This window comes from Cyprinus carpio, chromosome A4 (assembly GCF_018340385.1).
Source record: "Cyprinus carpio isolate SPL01 chromosome A4, ASM1834038v1, whole genome shotgun sequence".
NCBI lineage: Eukaryota > Metazoa > Chordata > Actinopteri > Cypriniformes > Cyprinidae > Cyprinus > Cyprinus carpio.
In genome coordinates this window covers 4,883,587-4,899,921 of record NC_056575.1, presented here as the reverse complement: position 1 = coordinate 4,899,921, position 16,335 = coordinate 4,883,587, and positions in this window count along the sequence as shown.

The following is a 16,335-nucleotide window of genomic DNA, read 5'->3' as shown; positions in this document are numbered from 1 at the left end:
TGGGACATAGAAGTGGAAACACTTCAGGAGTGTCGAAGTCGTCATCAGATTGGCTGAATTCTACTGCAAGACATGTGTGTCACGTTCTTTAACATTCCACCTGGAAACAAAGATACCGTAGCACCAAACCCTCTCACAAAAAAAGAAAGCCGTCGTGTTTACAACTGTGACGATGAGCGCTTATCAGGATCAATTAAACGCTGGATTTTCAAAAGTGTGTGTTTCAAAAGTAAATATTTAAAGTTTGCGACATAGAATCTTTAAAATATATCTGAGCGTTTTACACACTGGTCTGTTATTGTGGCGACATTTCCACGCCCCAAAACGTGACTCTGAATGAAATAAACTGTGATTGGTTGTTTGACATGTTGGTCAAACGGCCTCATGTTCGGGCCTTGGCCAATGAAAGCTGCCATGAATTCCAGACTGGCTACGAGAGACTAGTGTTTAAAAGATTTTGCTGCTTTTAGCCTTACCCTGAAGTTGGTTCACCCTCCGCCTATGGGAGGAGTAAAACAAATTTAACAACTACAGAAACTGTAATTCAACAAAAATAAGAGTCTCACGTTAACGCAGCACGTTAATGCCGATAACGGCCCACCACTAATAATTACATAAAACACATTTGACCTCTATCGAAACTGTAATTCAATAAAACACCATAGAATTAGCTCAGTCTTGAAGAATCTGAAACACATGTTGCTCAATTAGAAAATACAATACACACATTATAACCTATTCAGACAAATAACACTGACTGTGTACAGACGTTAAAGACATGACGTTTTATTTTCAAGATGACTAGAGCATAATTTACCTATAAATATACAGACTTAAAGTACTATTTGTACTTGGTTGCTAGGTGGCAGTAGTCTCTCTGCTGCTGTCAGGAATCAGACCTCTGTGGCTCTCTCCGATGGCCACCGGAGGGCACCATCACCTGAGTATTAACATTCACCCTGGACTCCATTTTCCCATAATCCCATACTGGACTGATTAACGGCACAGGTGTTGCTCATCACGGGCCTATTTAACCAGCGTTCACACACACATACACTGTGAAGTCTTGTTTTGTCCCGGCTGACATTTCTAAGCATTTTCCCTGCCTTTCTGAGTGTGTTCCGTGTATGACCCTGGAATGTTTGACTATTCTGATTCTCTGCCGCCTACCCTTGTGATCTTGTTACCTGGAACTCTGATTGTTTGCTGGTTGCCCCGACTCCTGCCTGGTATTGTTTGATATTGTCTGATATTCCTAACACTGTTGATTGACCATCGCCTGTTGTTAACCATGATTCACTCAATAAACAGCTGCAAATGGATCCACAAGCTTCTGATCAATCATTACAGAAGACTTCGCCGGCCTCGGATCCAGCGGCGGTCTATCAACTATCCTCCGAAGGTTTCAGACCAAGCTAACGTATTAGCATCTCAGCAACAGCAACTGCAACACCTCACGTCTCTCACGGAGGAACTGGTAAGAACGTTGCAACTGGTCGCGCCGCCACCGAACCCATCTACTCCCGAGTCTCGATCAACTAATGCATCAGCAAGCCCTCACACTGCTAACCCTCGACTCTCCTTACCAGAGCGGTTTTCAGGCACTCCAGATAAGTGTAAAGGCTTTCTCTTACAATGTTCTCTGTTTATGGATCAACAACCATTGTTATATCCCATAGACAACAGTCGCATGGCTTTCATCTGTTCCCTGCTGACTGGAAGGGAGTTGGACTGGGCTGCGGCCGTATGGGAGGGCGGAAGCTTGTCATTTCTTTCCTTCAATGAATTCCTTCATCAGTTTTGAGAGGTATTAGAGCACTCGGCCTGTGGCAAAGAGGTGGGTGAACAGTTGCTGGCACTTCGTCAAGGCAAAGATACCGCAGCGGATTACTCTCTCACTTTCCGCACGCTCGCAGCCCAAACCGGTTGGGATACCGGCCCCCTGAAGCTGCTTTACCGCAAGGGCTTATCCGCTGAGTTACAGTCAGAGCTGGCCTGCTGCGATGAGGGAAGACCCTGGAACAGTTCATCAATCTCTCAAGCCGCCTCGACAACCTACTATGCTCACAATGCTCCTCACGACATTCACTTGCTCTGTCACCCACCTCCATAGCCATGCCAGACCCTGAACCCATACACATCGTCTATCGTCGGAGGAGAGAGCACAAGATGAGAAACCATCTATGCCTTTACTGTGGGTTGCCAGGTCATCCGAGAGCCAGCTGCTCTACTAGACCAACCTCTAAAAGATACCACCACGGTGAGTTCTAGTCCATACACCCTTAAGGATGTCCGTCTCTTTAACTATTACCGATGTCACGGTTGAGACGAGGGCTTTGATAGACTCTAGGGCGGCAGGAAATTTTATTGATATCAGTTTTGCCAATGCTCATAACCTTCCTCTTCTTCCAAGTGAATCCCTACTGACTGGCTGTGGCAGCACTGGATGGATCCCCACTGGGCACAGGACTGATCAAATTCAGAACCCAAGAACTCACACTAAGGACTGGCTCCCTTCACACAGAACTCATATGTCTCTTCGCCATTGACTCACCACAGAACCCAGTTATCCTTGGACTACCCTGGCTGGAGAGACACAACCCCCAGATTTCCATTCAACAATGGTCAGAACCCTGTCAAAAGGAATGCCTGCAGTTTCAACCAGGTGTCATAACCTCCACTCACTCTCCTCAGTCGAAGTTACAACTGGATCAGATCTCCCGATTGAATATCAAGATCTCATGGAAGCATTCAGCAAGTCAAAAGCTTCTTAACTTCCACCACATCGGTCCAGTGATTGCGCAATCGACCTGCTTCTTGGAGTGATGCCTACGAAAGGAAGAGTGTTTCCCTATCTCAACCAGAGTCTGAGGCAATGAGGGCATACATCGAGGAGGAACTGGATAAAGGTTTCAGTAGACCGTCAACCTCTCCAGCATCAGCAGGGTTATTCCTTCGCGAAGAAGAAGGATGGTGGTTTGTGGCCATGCATTGATTACCGAAGTCTGAATGATGTCACAGTTAAGTTTTGTTATACCCTGCCACTGGTTCCATCTGCTCTGGAGCAACTGCGCTCTGCAAGATATTTCACCTCGATCTCCATATCCGGGAGGGAGATGAATGGACACTGGGCACTACGAATATTTGGTTATGCCGTTCGGGCTTTCCAACATTAACGATGTGTTCTGTTATATGCTCAATCACTGGGTCACTGTCTACATTGACGACATCCTCATCTACTCGGATTCCCTGGAAATGCACGGGAAACACGTCCGAGCAGTTCTGCAATGTCTAAGGTCTACACAATCATATCCAAAGACACAGAAACGCAAGTTTCATCACACGCAAACATCATCACTGTGCTAAATCATCAGCACTGAGTCCACTTACCATGGATGACAAAAAAGTTCAGTCTGTATTAGATTGGCCACAACCAAGGACCGTAAAGGAACTACAACGTTTTCTGGGCTTTGTTAACTTCCACAGATGCTTTATATGGAACTTCAGCACCATAGCGGCTCCACTTACCTCGCTGCTCAGGGGAGGGAGACAATGCTTAGACTGGTCACCAGCAGCTCAGAATGCTTTCCAACAACTCAAGGAGCGCTTCACCACAGCACCCATCCTTCATCATCCCGATCTCGAATTCACAGTAGAGGTTGATGCATCCAACACGGGTATCGGAGCCATCTTGTCACAACGTCAGGGCAATCCTCCCAAGCTATTCCCCTGTGACTAGTATTCATGCAAACTGAATGCGGAATGCGTATTTAACGTTTAATGTTTTCCATCTAATACTTATTCATTTATGGTTCATTTAAAAATTAAAATGACCAACATGAAAAAAAATTAATCCAAAACAATCTAATCACCCCTTTGTGCCAGAAATAATTAATTTATCCTGTTAATATGTTTCAAGTGTGACGCACATGTTGAAAAGTGAAGCCAAAACATTTTGATCACCCCTTGGTGGCCAGCTGCAGTATTTGTCAAAAAACCAGCCCTGTGAACCAAACTAAAGAAAATCTAATTACAGTTCAAATACATTTTTTCCTAAATGTGATTTTTGTCATTTTATGCAGTTCTTATCACAATGATGTATTTATAAGTGCTCTTTCTTTTAATAATTAAATTATTCACTGCTGCGCAGTCTCTGGCTCCTAAATATAACATAAGTTCAATACTACACAATCCATTTCTCCTAAAGATGGGATTAGTATTAAATGATAGAAGCAAAATCATAGGCAAAAAAATACATTCATCACAAAAAGATGATAGAAGCCATTTCTGGGACATTTTGGCTTCGTTTTAACAGTAGAGGGAAATATATATATGCTGTCCATATTTTCTTAATTGTCTTAAAGTTGAAAAATGCTGCCTCCAGAACAAGGCACGCTTTTGAATCCAATGATCGTGTCACATCCTGTCCTAATGAGATATTTTCATCTGAGAGACTTTTGGAGGCAACATAGACCCTATATTGCCATATTTAATTTTTGACTGAAATGAAAATGAAGCTGTGAGGAAAAGTACATGCAGTCAAAGCATTCAAATGATTTTAAACAACATAAAAAACATACAACTTATTAAAATCATCAAAAAAATAAAAAAAATAAAAAAAAAAAAAAAAAAAATAAAATAATAATAATTAGTAGACAATAACTCCATTAAACAGTTTTGAAAGCTGTGAGTTGTCAAAATTACATAATATAGAGCATTTATGTGACATTGTAAAGACTTTAAGCCTACACTTCAAAGCCTTGTATTCATCTGTTTTAAAGTAGCTTCAATTCAGTATGTATTTAACCTGGCTAAGGTTAATAGATGTATCCTTTGCTGTCTTTGATATCCCACTAACCTGTGTGTTAAATTTTGTACCAGTTGAGCACAAACACACACAAAAAAAAAGGCTTTCTGAAGTTGCCTTTGGTGGTCAGTGTGTGTGTAACTGTATGTTGATCATTATACTGATAAGCTGCCTCAAAAGTCTGTCTGAAGTAATTTTTGTGAGGGAGCATACTGTCAAAAAAAGTCATCGCCTGATAGGGCATCCAGGCAACGGGCCCCCCTCGGTATAGAAATCGGAAGAGTAGACTGCTTCTACTCTTACATACACAGAACTTTGACTAAATGGCAGAATCTCAAGAACAAACCCAAACAACTCCAAAAGTCACAGAACAAAGACTAAAAAATGTCAGGACCGGGGCTCAAACTTGGGTCTCTGATGCCAGAGTCTGAATTTCTACCGCTGAGCCACAGGAGGTAGTTGAACCCAATAGTCAGACGCCTTGTTAACTTAACTCAGAAGAGTTTATTTAACAAAAACAGCAAAAGGGGACAAAAAATCCTTTGTATAGAGTTAGGTTACAAAACAGAAAAATCCTCAGACCAGAAAGGGTCAAAAATAGTAAAAGTCTCCAAAACAAGAAACTCAGAGAAAAACAGCAAAACTATTCACAGGAAAACAATTCAAAAATACTTTCAAAGAATAGATCTTGGAACTTGAGCAGACTTACGGCAGCAACTTGCTTAGGAACAATAATAACCAAGCAAAGATGCAAAGGAAGTGATCAGCTTAAATAGACAGCCCAGAATGAGAAACATGTGAAAACAATAACACTGATTACGAAAGGCACAATGTTGACGTGAGTGCATACTGGGGACCTCTAGTGGCCAAAATAACACATTGCAAAACAAAGGCTCTGACACTGCAATCCAAAAGTTCTGCTCCAAACCCAAATTGTAAAATATTCTGGACAAGAACCAACTGCTAACGTGTAGATGGAAAGATACATTCTAAATCACATTAAAAAATACCCAAATCTACTTTATTCATTAATCTAACAAAAACAACATATCTTATTTGAAATGATGCTATAGCACAAGGGTAGGCAACATCGATCCTGGAGTGCTGCTGTCCTGCAGAGTTTAGCTCTAACTCTAATCAAAAACACCTGAACAAACTAATCAAGGTCTTACTAAGGCTACAGAAAAGTGAGATTTTTTTCAGGGTTGGAGCTAAATTCCGCAGGACATCATCACTCCAGGACCTACGTTGCCTACCTCTGCATAGCATATTGTATATTTCCTCATTTGTCTTTATTCAAGATGCTATCAAAAATAAATAAATAAATAAATAAAAATTCTTCCATACTGAAATCTGTGGAGGTTAATGTATTATTAATTATGAATTTGGAATTATGATTATGCAATGCAAGGTGCTTTAGCAGAAATGTAGCACAACTGCTCTCTCTGCTGCTAACAAGGAGATTATTTTCATTGTCAGATGTTCAACGTAAATGCTAATTTACATTAGTATTCATTTTACAGAGTTGAGTTTATTATGTGTTAATATCATGTATACATCATGCATACTCTAATAGATGTTTCGGACATACAGTATGCAGTTAGTTATCAGTGCTTTTATCTCGTCTCTGCAGGTGTTTGGCTTTGATGCTGTAAATAAACTGGAGAGTTTCCTGTCTCCTGCAAGTCTTATAAATATCTACTTGTGTGTGTGTGTGTGTGTGTGTGTGTGTGTGTGTGTGTGTGTGTGTGTGTGTGTGTGTGTGCGCACGCATCCCCTCAGTGAGGTCTTGATGTGTGGGGAGGAGTTGTTCATCAGCTTTGACATCTTTGATATATTTGGAGAAAATCAGAAAAGCCTCCTCTGATTTGTCACTGAAGTTGTTTGATGATTTCCTCTGTTGTGTCTAATAAGGTAATAGCGAGTGTGATTGGAGGGTGTTGGGTATCTTTCTCTCTCATTAAGGAGGCTGAGAGGATGTCTGTACTTCTGTATCATCAGTGTGGAGAAGCTTGTACTGGGTGTTGCTGAGTTAATCGTGCTGAGGATGATGGGAAGATGCCTGACACTCATTTTACTGTCTTCAGTTGTAATACTCATCACAGCTGGTAAGTATAAATGAAATGAAAAGAAATGGGGGTTAGATTGTGTTCTTAAATCACTTAAAATTAAACTGTACTGTAATGTGTTGTTTAGGATGACAGCATACATTATCACAATATTTTGAATGTGATTCTGTACTGCTAAACATGTAGTCACACCCACTTTAAAAACATCTATAACTCGCTCATGGAGTCACATCCATTTTAAAAACATCTATAAGTTTTATATGATGGTCTTCTTTTTATTCACTATATTATCATTATCAAAATAATGTTAACATTTGTTATTTATGGAAAAGGTGCTATTATTATTGTTTTCCTGTCTTCTTGTCATGTGATTGCAATTTAATTTAAAATGTCCTGTGATATCAACATAGTAAATGTTGTCTCAACTTTGTTGCCTCAAAGTATGAGCATAAAAAAAAAAAAAAAATGTACTTCACTCACTCTGATCACACATTTGGAGACATTTCAGCATGAGCAGCGATAAAGTTCTGATAGGATAAACATTGATTTGTAAGTATTACAGACAAACATGTTAGCTTGAGCGAGTCCCGTGAACATTTACCAAAGAAAAATTAATTGCTCATTCATAATGTAGCATAATAAATGCTAGATTATGCTGTCAAGATCACAAATAAATGAATTGTGATCACAAGAAAAGGAGACAGGAAAAAAAATACAAAATACCTTTTATAACATCTAAACTGCCCACCTACACAATATAACTATTTAAATAGAAAAAATAAACATCATAATAACTATGTAAATGGGAAAATATATATATAAATATATGTATTAAACAAAATACACCAGGTTTAATATAACTCAATCAACATAATAATTTAGTTATTTATCCCCAAAATAAATTTCAACTTGATCCTCCTTTAAAAATAAATAAACAAATAAATAAAAATCAGGGTTATAGTGAGACAGTTACAATAAAAGTGAAAGGGCCAATCTGTATGTCTTAAAATACTATCTGTCTCAACAGTTTAGACAAGAAAAAATGTTAACATGATTTTAGTGTGAAAAATGCCTTACTGTGTAGCCTTTATTTAATTTTTTTTTTTATTATTTAAAAGTAGGGAGGAGTCAGCATGAATGTTTATATTAATCAGCATACCAAGAAATTATGTTGATTGAGTTCAACTGTTTATTGCTCAATATTTAGACCGTGTGAATGTGAGGTTGGTTGGTGGTCACAGTCGCTGTGCTGGCACAGTGGAGATTCTTCATAGAGGTCAGTGGGGAACAGTGTGTGATGTTGGTTGGGATTTGGCTGATGCTGCAGTGGTGTGTAGAGAGCTGGACTGTGGAGAACCTGTAGATGCTCTGGGTGCTGCTGATTTTGGACCAGGATCAGGACCGATCTGGATGAATGCTGTCAGTAAGGTGATTTTATCTAAACTAAATAACTGCACCACATCTAACCAAAATACAAACAAAATATGTTCACCACAAAAAAGCAAAATTCATCTAATAAAGTATAGTATTTTATTTTTTTTCTTATCTATGTAAAATTTTTGTGCATCCATATTCAACTTCATTAATGTATTTTATATGTGTGTTTTTCTTTGGTGTTTTTACATTATTTAGTCAAACAATGGTTTTATTTAAGCAATGCTTTTGTTTATTGTGTTTTTCTTAGAGGTCAGGCTGGTTGGAGATTCTCACTGCTCTGGGAGGTTAGAGATACTTCATAATCAGACGTGGATGTCAGTGTGTGACGCTGCCTTTGACCAGCAGGATGCAGAGGTTGTGTGTAGAGAGCTGGACTGTGGGGCTCCTGTACAGGTGCTGGGAGCAGCTGCTTTTGACAAAGGAGACGCTCAGATGTGGACACAAGAGATTCAGTGCAGAGGAAATGAGTCTCAGATTCACCTCTGTCCAATATCACTATCAGTCAAAAGCAACTGTTCTGGGGAACAGAACATTGGTTTGCTGTGTGCTGGTAAGAGTTAGGTGTTGATTTAGGTTTATAGAGCACATTTTAACTTGGCACTCACTTTTTCTATTGCCTTCTTTTATGCATTCAAAGACAAAATAAATGTGAGGTTGGTTGGTGGTCACAGTCGCTGTTCTGGTAGAGTGGAGGTTCTTCATAGAGGTCAGTGGGGAACAGTGTGTGATCTTGGTTGGGGTTTGGCTGATGCTGCAGTGGTGTGTAGAGAGCTGGACTGTGGAGAACCTGTGGATGCTCATACTCATTCTCAACCAGGACAAGGATCAATAAAAATTAAAAAAAAAAAATGCAATGTATACTGAATCCAAACCCAAAAAAAATAAATTTGTACCAACGACTTATCAGGACAACTGTCTTTATAACATGTCAGTTCAGGTCATTTGTTCAGGTAAACTAAAAATTTCATATTAGAGTACAAAACATTAATTTTTATATAAATTTTAACATTTTTATATTTTTTTTATATATTCTCTTTGACTATACACATTGCTGTAATAATCACACTGCAGAAAAAATGGCTTATCTTACTTAGTATTTTTGTGTTGTTTCTAGTCAAAATATCTAAAAATTCTTAAATCAAGATACTATAAATATATAATCCAAACCACTTAAAAAAAACTAAATTACGTACAAAAAAAAAAAAAAAAAAAACTAAATTAAGTGCATTTTGATTAAAACAAGTAAAATTATCTGGCAGTGGGGTAAGTAAAATAATCTTGTTTTAAGAATATTTTACTTACCCCACTGGCAGATAATTTTACTTGTTAATTTTACTAATTTTAAGTGCAGGGGTCTTGCTAAAAATACACGTCAGCATCTTGTTTATAACTACATTCTCATGTAATGAATGAAGCACGTGTGGCAAATAAATAACAGTACAAGTTTTGGTGGAATTCCCCACATTTTGCTGACAAATTTAGTTTTTCTGTTGTTTACGAATAGTAGTGTCTATCCTGTTTCCTCCTTATTGCCTCACTATGACTGTGCAGACAAATTTTCTTAAAGGGATAGTTCATCCAAAAAATTAATACCTGTGGATCCAGAAAATTAGTACCTGTGGCTCCTGATGATATATTGACATCTTATGAAGCAAAATGATCAGTCTGTGCAAGCAACTGAACATTACTTACAACATTATAATGTGTAATCCATAGCCTCAGTCAGGCAAATGGTCCGGAGTGATGTCTGTTTCATTAACAAATCAATTCTTTTTGGAGAACTAGTTGAACTAGTTCACCAAAATGGACTTAACCATCTGAAACTGTTCAGGGCTCGAGCAGCACAGATCTAAAGTTACTCAATCAAAACTCACTTCTCCCACAAAACACCGATGAGCACTTGAATGAAGGAGTGAAATGAAAGTTCAGTTTCTTCCACAGACCTATAACATCTCATCAAAAGACCCAATTCCTCCAACAGTCACTGAACTGAGGAAACAGTTCCGACTCAGAACAAACACCAATGAGCACTTGAATGAAGGAGTGAAATGTAAGTTTTTATGGTTTCTCTTTGTTATGTAAAAAGGTAAGCTAACAAGTTTATTTAAAAACAAGTTTATTTACTTTATATGCTTTAGACATGCAAAAATTCCTTGTCATTATTGGGTGCTTTAACTATATAATTGCATATATGTTAAGTCACTGCATGATTACATAAACAAACTAGTGAACTGAACCAGTTAACTGAAAAAAAAAAACTGTCCGAAAGAACCAGTTCACAGAAAAGAACTGTATTTCCCTGTTGACTGAGACTCTGGATTACAGTCAATATTGTAAATAAAGTTCAGTTTCTTGCACAGACCGATAATTTCACTTCATAAGACCTCAATATTTTGTCAGGAGCCATCGGTATTATTTTGGAATCCCTTGATATGCTTTTTTATTCTCAACGCTGACTTGCATTTTATGAATCACCAGGAACCACGGTTTCAGCTAAAAATCTTCTTTACTGTTCAACTGAAAAAAGAAAAAACATTTGTGTACAACTTGCCTGACAGCCTTGCCTTAACAGCAAATTTTAATTTTGGGGTAAAATATCCCTTTTAGAAAAAAAAGACATGACATGAAATCAACAACATGAGATTTTGTCCACAAATGTGTTATATATTTATGTCAACATGACAAATATCTTTTATTTCAGATGATCCCCAAGGAGTATGTATTGATTTCCTTAACTGAAATGTTGTTCTTTCAGATGTCCGGCTGGTTGGAGGTTCTCGCTGCTCTGGGAGGTTAGAGATACTTCATAATCAGACGTGGATGTCAGTGTGTGACGCTGCCTTTGACCAGCAGGATGCAGAGGTTGTGTGTAGAGAGCTGGACTGTGGGGCTCCTGTACAGGTGCTGGGAGCAACTGCTTTTGACAAAGGAGACGCTCAGATGTGGACACAAGAGATCCAGTGCAGAGGAAATGAATCTCAGATTCACCTCTGTACAACATCACATGAAAAAAACTGTTCTCATAACAGTCATGTTGGACTGGCATGTGCAGGTTTGATCTATATTATTATTATTATTATTATTATTATTATTATTATTATTGAATAAACTAAAAATCAAATTTAATATTCCCTAAACCTAGACTAAACATCACATAGTTTTCTTTTTCTTTTTGTGTTATACTTTTTTCCTCATTCTTTACCTTTGTCCATTTGTTTTTTGATGCCCCTTCAATTTATTAAATAGGCAATTTTAGAGTGAGGTTGGTAAATGGCAGCAGTCGCTGTGCTGGTAGAGTGGAGGTTCTTCATAGAGGTCAGTGGGGAACAGTGTGTCATCATTTCTGGGATATGACTGAAGCTGCAGTGGTGTGTAGAGAACTGGACTGTGGAGAACCTGTGGATGCTCTGGGTGCTGCTCACTTTGGACAAGGATCAGGACCAATTTGGACACATTTCAAGTTATGTACTGGATCAGAACTTACACTGAAGATTTGTCCATCAGTGGAATGGAGTTTTTCTGACTGAAAACACACTAAACATCCACTAATCTACCTTCCCCAAAAACCTTCCCCAAACCTTTTTTCACTTATAACACATTAAATAACATCGAAGAAAGTGCCCAGATATTCTTTAATTAAACATTCTCTTTTGTTAAAGAAATTATGAAATTCATATGAATTTAAATTATGGGTGTGCAATATGCATTGTTCTTAAAACTATTATTTTAACCACGTGCCAGCTGACACTGAGTACACTACTGGTCAAAAGAATACAATTTTGTAATGTTTTATAAAGTCTTATGCTAATAAAGCTGCATTTATTTGATGATTGTTACAAGTTTAAATAACTGTTTTCTTTTTTCATATATTTTAAAATGTTTTATATTTCTATGATGGCAAAGCTGAATTTTGAAAGTCATTACCTCCAGGTCTTAGTGTCACATGAATATCAAGAAAACAAAAACACCTATTAAAATTAATATTTAAATAAATATACATACATATTTATAAAAAAAAAAATATAAATTTTAATCCTAAAAGAAAAGCATTACATTGATAAAATGTGACAGTAATGGAATTTATGATATTAAAGTTTTATATTTCAAATAAATGCTGTTCTTTTAAACTTTTTATTCATAAAATAACAATTAAAACATAAAAAAAACATAAACACATAGGTATAAAATAATCAGAATTTAGTAATAATTACATAATAACATTGTAAGGATTACATCATCAGATTCCAAAAATTGAGTACTTGTAATTAGATTAAATTACATTTTAAAATACTCAACATCAGACTACAATTACTTTTTTTATGGATTACATTGATTGCATATTATTTACACAATAGCAATACATTATTCATAATTTATTGATTCTCCCTAATTCATCTTTTTCATCTTTTCAATGTTCCTTCCTAAAATAGTCTGCTGCATATATACACCCAGAAAGTCTTCCAGTTTTGTGGAAGACACAGCATTTAACCACTGGATTTACAAAAATCCTTTAAGGTTTAAAAAGTGTTTCAACATTGAATCAACTACTGATGAACACATAACATACATTTTTATTTGAATTATCATTTTGTAGGTTATTTAACCATGTATTTCTAAGTTTTTGTAAGGCTTTTTCTTTCAAACACATTAAAATGCACAAATTAACAAACTTTTTTTGTCATCTGGACATATTTCACCTAATATATTTACATGAATCACTCACAAAATTTAAAAAAAAAATACATTAATAATAAAAAAAAAAAATTTAATTTTTATATTTTTCTAACATTATTTATTTAAAAATTACATACATTTAAACAAATAAAGTATTTATTTTTTTAGTACCTGTTTTATTTTGATTGATTTTGAAATTATTTTTTTAATTTAACATTTTTATGATTTAATTAATTATTAGCTTTTCATTAAACTCACAAACCCCCTGCAGTTCCTTCATAAAACCCAGTTTGTTTGTAATCTTTAATGCGCTTCATGTTGTTAATAACAATAAATGAGATATATTTTCTTGATCTTTGTATTTTTTATATCAATATAGTACAAGATTATTCTAGGTAAATCAATGTGATAAACAAGATAGGTCAAACGTAATTAAAAGTAGTCTCATTATATTACCTGTAATAGATTACGGTACTGACTACAATTTTTGTCATGTAATTTGGAATCAGTAAGGGATTACAATTTGTAAGTAATCTACCCAGCTCTGAATATATGTACCCAATATCACATGATCAAGAGTGTTGATAAGAATTTGATATAAAAGATGACATTTAATAAGGTTAGAAAAATTGCACTTATAAAAACAAAAAATACCCATGGGAATCAATTTTAAATTAGTTAGTACAAGAACATGCTTATACTGTAAGTACAATATAAGACGTTTACAAGCACATTTTTGAAGGATGCATATTACTGTCTACTTAACATTATCAACAAAATCCCTTCCAGTATTGCACAGCTCAAGTTTGGACTGACATGAGAGTGAGTAAATTATGACATTTTTCTTTGTTTTTGTTAATTTATGTATTTTTATTTTATTTTATTTTATTTTATTTTATTTTATTTTATTTATATATATATTTTTTTGGTGGACTAATCCTTTAAATGAACTTTTCATGAATCATTTGATTATTTTACCCTGATTGCTTTTCTTAATAATAAATGGTGCTTTGTGGCTGACCAATAATGATATGGTTTACACATTGAGATAACAAAGTTTATGAAAACATTGTCACATTTGTTTTTTACATTTCTTTCTCATATTACTTCAGATGTCAAGCTTGCTGGAAACACCACTTGCTCTGGGAGGTTAGAGATACTTCATAATCAGACGTGGATGTCAGTGTGTGACGCTGCCTTTGACCAGCAGGATGCAGAGGTTGTGTGTAGAGAGCTGGACTGTGGGGCTCCTGTACAGGTGCTGGGAGCAGCGTGCTTTCTGACAAAAAAAGACACTCAGATGTGGACACAAGAGATTCAGTGTAGAGGAAAAGAGTCACAGATTCACCTCTGTCCAACATCTCCTTTGCACAAACACAATTGTTCTCATGATAATTACCAGAAGCTACTGTGTGCAGGTAAGAATTAAAAAAAAAAAAAGTTAGAATATTATTTCTGTCGTGACAGCTCTCTGAGAGATTGGCATGGTAATAATGTTAACTTAATTTGGTCCTTGCAAAAAAGATATCCTACGACGCTCTACTACTCAAAACACACACAACAGTGCCACCTCAAACTGAAAGTTTGTGAACCCTTTACAATTTTGTATATTTCTGCATAAATATGATCCAAAACATCATCAGATTCCAGCAGTCCTGAAAGTAGACAAAGAGAACACAATCAAACAAATCAGACAAAAATTTTATTTGTCAATTATTTATTGAGTAAATTTATCCATTGTTACATATCTGTGCATTGCAAAAGTATGTGAATCTTTGCTTTCAGTATCTGGTCTGACCCCATTTGGCAGCATTCACTGCAAAAAAATCTTCTAACAACTGTATAATCACTCCACAACAACATCTAGGAGTTTAAGACCATCACTCAATACATTAGTACAACCACTTCAACTCTGTGATGATTTTGGTTTTTCACCTCCCATGAACTGCTTGCTTCAGCTCATTCCGCAAAATTTCAATTGGATTAAGGTCCAGACTTTGATTCGGCCATTCCAAAACATTAACTTTGTCCTTTTTTAACCATTCTTTGGTAAAACAACTTATACAATACGCCCTGCTGGCTTGTCCACATGATGATCTTTAGCCAAAACTGCAGACGGGCAGTAAAGTGTTCCTTCTTTTGGAGAGCAGTGGTTTTTCTCCTTGCAACTCCTGGCTCATGCAACACCATGAACATTCATACTTCATTGAACCATTAACATTAAGCCTGTGTGACACAAAGGCCTTTGCGGTTACTTAGACCCAGTTACCCTGGGGTCTTTTGCAGAGCCCCTCGGCACGCAGGGACTATTACACGCTCTTATACGCTTTTGGAGTGATCTTTTTCTGGTTGACCCACTGTTGGGGGAGGGTAACAGTGGGTCTCAAATTCAGTCTGTCTGAACTGTGATTTGTGGATTCCAAACTCCTTTAGAGATGGTTTTATACTCCTTCACTATACCATCTCTTCTCTAGTTCAATGGTTTCTCTAACCTCATTCCCGGGCATAAGTTCCTCTCTTTCACTTCCGTACTGTACTCCTTAATTTTCAAAGCGCTCATGTTGATAATCCTTCCCTATTGGACTCTCTCCATTACAGATGCCTTATCTCCCCTTTCTTATTTGTACCCTTAGGAGCAATAACCTCCTAAGAACGAGTGTGGACTGTGATACTGCGTCCGCCCCACTTCGCGCCCTTGCGCGGCACTCGAGGAAGGTCGCTTGTCATCCTTATAGTCTTTGTCCCTGACATAGACCTTTGGAGTCTAGTCTAAACTATCCTTCCATCTTTTATATATCCCACCTAGAGAAAAAAAAGCCACGGATGTGCTATCGGCGTTTGGTTGGTGGTAACTCAGTGGTTCTGAGTCGGTAGGTTTCCTTCCATGAGAGGTCACCGTCAGTGGGAAACAGTAGTGCTTGGTGCGGAGACGTTCTCCTTCGGGATGATGGCTGATGCTGCAGTGGGTGTGTAGAGAGGGCTGGACTGATGGGAGAACGCTGTAGATGCTCTGGGTGCTTGAGCGCCACTATGGGACAAAGGATCAGGACCATCTGGATGAGTGCTGTGTTATGTACTGGCTCAGAGTCTTCTCTAAAGAACTGTGGGTCAGGAGGATGGAGCATACATAACTGTAATCACAAAACTTGGTGCCAGTGTTCATCTGTTTCAGGTAAATTCATTTAACTTGGTTGCCCCACGGATTTACTATGGAGACTTAAAGGAATGAATATTTAAAAAATGTATAAAAATATATGCATAATATACTATATAAAATATAAAAATAAATATAAAAAAAATATATTCATATAATAAAAAAATGTAAAATACCTTCTCTACTTGTTTACC